At 41.8% G+C, this 4640-nt stretch overlaps 1 non-coding gene across 1 annotated transcript; it reads left to right on the forward strand.

Annotated features, from left to right (window-relative positions):
- Nucleotides 1-523: 523 nt before the first annotated feature.
- Nucleotides 524-598, forward strand: Trnap-ugg. Its single transcript has one exon. It is a non-coding gene; the product is annotated as a tRNA-Pro (tRNA).
- The last annotated feature ends 4042 nt before the right edge of the window (nt 599-4640 follow it).

Here is a 4640-nt window from a genome sequence, read left to right on the forward strand (position 1 = left end):
ACGCCCGTGACTCAATTTATTCCGCTTTGATAGAAATTCTGGAGCTACCAGCCTGGTTGTCCATGTGTGGTGAAGCTCCACTTCAAGTATGGGGAGGTGTCCCAGTCCCAGATCGTATCTGCCCATCGAATTAACGATGAAGGACAACCTGGGTATTCTTTCTAGGCGGAATCTCACATCCCACTGGATGAATTTTGGGATGGTGCCAAAGCCCCACCTCAGTTACATGATTGAGAAACATTTCAAAAGCTTTTCTCACTTTCACGCGAATATATCGCCTGGATGGGGGGGGGGGGATGTCTAACAGGGTGGCGACAGGCAATAACAGCCATGACCTCCTCCTTCTGTGCGGATGCACCCATATTTCCCTAACTCTTACGGGACTTGGTAAGAATGTCTTATACGAGTAATTAGTGTGTTGGGGTGAGACACTACAAATGTAGTGTGTGGACATACAAGGTGAGAATGCGGATCTCACGGGAGGCGTGCAGGACATAGTCCCTGCAGTTTCACTATCCTCTGTGCCTTCGGTAGTTCAGCTGGAAAGAGCGTCTGCCATGGAAGCTGGAGATCCCGGGTTCGAGTCCCGGTTGGGGCACACATTTTCACCTGTCCCCGTTGATATATCAACGCCCGTCAGCAGCTGAAGGTATTAATATATAATTCTAACTTCGGCAAGATATCTCGTCACCCCTTAACCTAAGCATGCCAAATCCAATGTGAATGTGTGCTGTATGTTCTTTCGGACACATCCGAAAGAACGGACACCACGCAGAATTCGCATTTGTTGAACATTATATATAAAATGAAGGTGGAGAATTGAAGAAAGGTTTGGGGAGGAATCACTGCTGTTAGTATCATTGGGACATTATGCGAAATCGGCAGCGATGAGTGAAAATGTGTACCGGACCGGGATTCGGACCTAGAATCTCCTGCTTACTGGCCGGGTCGGTAGCCACAGCTGCATCCGGGACACAGTGTTATCGCATTTGTACGGACTGTATCTCGGCTCGCTTCACGGCCGACTCACACTCCCATCGAGCGCCACCTATCCGCAGCCCCTGTCCGTTTTCGCTCTTCTGATATTTCCACAGGATGTCGGACATACTTGCATTTGTGCTTCCGCTATTTTTGTTGTATACAGATTCTTAGCTACGTTTCGTTAAACCTCTTGTACGGAAATGTAAAACTAAATGTGACTGCTGATGATGCGGCAAAATAGCGCTTTCAACTTTAGTTTATTCTGCACACTTGGATAGATTACGTGAAGCTTCATTAACCTTCAAGACGTAGATGAGATGAGATGAGCGCTGCAGACGTAGCACTCGAAACGAGCGCTGCGGACTCGAGACGCACGTGGTCAGATCGCGTCTCGTCTTACGCGATCTGAGATACAGGCCGACCGGCCTGAACCAACGCCACCTAAAAGACAAGGCCTCCCAACTCACAGAATCAGGCTGTGACGTCACGGTCTACCGGCTACGCTCCAGCAACGCCACCTATGCCGGTTAGGTGCAACTAGCCAGAGTCACGACAGTAGATTGTTTGCAAACGACTCTACATGATTGTGAAGTTGCCTTCCCGCCAAAGGAGCTTAATGTTTCAAACTGTTAACGGTCTTGGTTTATCTGTGCTACTGAATTGGATTGAAATGTTGTTGGAAATCACTGTAGTAGTTCCTGAGGCCTAAGGTATCCTTAACAGCTCAGCTTTAGTCAATAGAATGGTCAACAGGTGTTGTGTCCCTGGCTGTGTCGGTTACTACAACGATAAGAACAAAGTGCACGTATTTATAAATTCCCTTCAGGTGAAAAAATGCGTGGAAAATGGTTATCTGCAATCAAAAGCGATTATTTTATTCCTAGCAAGCATTCTGTGGCAAGTATCTTTAATTTTAAGCACTGATAGTATGACGAAAGTACCTAGCTGTTTAACGAAGTTTCGTAGTAAAAGTTTTAGAATATCAATACCGTATATCTTTCATCTCTTCGTAGGTATGTCACCTACACTTTTTCGAAGGCAATCTATTAAGGTAAACGAGGGCAGTAGATTGGAAGACGGGAGTCACAGTAACTTCACCTCTAAGCAACCCAAAACTCAGAAAAACTGCTGTACCGTGCAAATTTCTTAACTACCCATCCTACTTATCCAAGACAATGCCATCCAACAGGGAATCTCGATGTGAAAAGTAGCAAAAACGTGAGGCTGCTGCATCGAAATCAGCAATAGAATCCAGTGTTAAGTTGCTGGAGGAATACAATATAAGGTAAATTTCAGCTCTTTTGAAGAACTAACGAAGAAACTTGTGTGTGAAGCGTACTGAAAAGTGGACCACAGCAGCTAAGAATTCATATATTTGTTTATTTTGATATTAATTCAAATCTGAGCGTACGTGTTTTTCTCAAGGGCCAAGAAGTCTCCTCCAAAAAAATTGTAAAAGCTGTAAGTACTATTCTTGATATAGAGAAATTTATAACATTTGCAGAAAGTTTGATACATACTCAAGAAAAAAGTCACCTACCTGATATTACTGTTGAGTTGCTGTGCAATTTAGAGTGTGAAGGCAGAACTAAAACTTCAGTTAAGTTTATAAAAAGTCAGCTTCAACTGAGCTTTTCACCTCCTGAAAGTCACAAATTTGCTCCTGATGTACTAATTTTTGCATCATTGTTGTTTTTCATTTCAAGTCACGCATACAGGTTTATACGTAGTACTGGGAATATTATTCTGCCCCATACCAATACAACCAGAAACATTTGTGGTAATGCTGAAGTATTTAAGGTGGCGTTGGCTGAACTGGTTGCCCGGGCCAGCACTGTGCTGAGACGGGCTGACTGACAAGGAGACCATATGTCAATAGAATATTTATATATATTTCTTTATATTCATGGTAGGTGAAGTTCTAAACTCAATTATCAGTCAGAAAAAGCAGTTCCGCGCACTGTCATACTCTCGAGAGAATCGACTTTCTAGTATTCCGTCCACCTAAAATACCTTAAAAGAAGGTCAGCTTTTATCCGCAGGTTCAGTAGCTGCGCGCTAAATGCTTGCTGGTCACGTGCTTGGCACAGGTTAGATACCCAGCCGTGCCTAATTTTAAACAAAGGTACATGTTCCATGATCATTTCCATGTAGGGCAAAATACACAGGGATGGAAACTAAATTATTTGGAAATATCCTTTTTTCATTTAAAAGTCCTTTCATAAGAATTAGTAATTAAGAATACATATTTGCAATGAAAACCACATTTTTGAAATGAGACATGAGATATCGTGCATATTTCATAAAAAAAGCAATTAGGTATCTGTCGGTTAGCATATGTTTGATGGATTTAATAATTATTTGATGTTAAGTATTCGAAATAAAAATAATGTAAAAAATAATATACCGAAAGATTACTCAAACCAGTGATTACAGTCTCGAGTCAGCCGCGGTGGCCGAGCGGTTCTAGGCGCTTCAGTACGGAACCGCGGGACTGCTATGGTCGCAGGTTCGAATCCTCCCTCGGGCATGGATGTGTGTGGTCTCCTTAGGTTAGTTAGGTTTAAGTAGTTCTAAGTTCTAGGGGACTGATGACCTCGGATGTTAAGCCCCATAGTGCTCAGTGCCATTTGAACCAGTCTCGAGCGCTACTAATTTTGTTTCACGTTTACGTATTTTAACCTTCACGGAACTGACAGCAGAACATGCACCTTTGTTCAAAACTTTGCATCAGCTGGGAATCGAATCACAAAGCCCTACGTAGCAGGTGAGTATTCCACCACACAGCTACACGGATAGTCGAGATAAGCCGGCTAACTTCAGCGTATTGAAACGGTCTTCACAAAACTTCATCATAATCGTCTTCAAGGATTAGCCCTATTTGCCTTTTCCGCTCCAGAATTTTTCCCAACATTTGTTTAAGGGACATCCAATGTTTCACTTGTCAGTTGGGTTATATTGTACTGCCGCAATAGTTATTATGTCATTAGACAATCGTTGGACATGGTCTGTCCAGTTCAATCTGTACTTTTGAATTATATTTGTAATAGGTTCAATACTGTGGTCCAAGTGGTTTTCCAGATCGATGTATCTAAATAAAATCAGTGAAAAACCAGTGTTCATCGCGATGGCTATTTTTTTGAAATGACCTGTTTCGGCCTAGGATTAGGCCATCTTCAGACAACACCATCAGCTGAAGTTGACGAAGCGTAGAACAGCCAGTTGACCTCATTCGCTGAAACTGCAGTTTCAGTGACTGAAGTCAACTGACTGTTCTACGCATTGTCCACTTCAGTTCATGATGCTGTATGAAAATGGCCAGTCATTTTACCAAAATAAGCATCGCGATATAAAAATTTTTTCTCACTGATTTTATATATATTAAAAGATCGCTGTTTTCCCAAAAATTTTACAAAAAATTTAGGTGCATACATTGTTAATTTCCACACAGCACAAATACTGTGAATTGCTGCACAGTAATTTATTTACAATTTGTGATGTGTGGAATTTAACAACATCGACCAGAAAAACTACTTGGACCACAACAAAACAAATCGCCAGCTGCCAGAACTTAAATAAATGAATATTACAATTTTGTATCATATGTATAAATAAATGCAAGCACTTTAGCGTGTTTTCTTCAATGAAACAATTTATAA

The sequence above is a fragment of the Schistocerca piceifrons genome, chromosome 5 (genome assembly GCF_021461385.2).
Source record: "Schistocerca piceifrons isolate TAMUIC-IGC-003096 chromosome 5, iqSchPice1.1, whole genome shotgun sequence".
Classification (NCBI taxonomy): Eukaryota; Metazoa; Arthropoda; class Insecta; order Orthoptera; family Acrididae; genus Schistocerca; species Schistocerca piceifrons.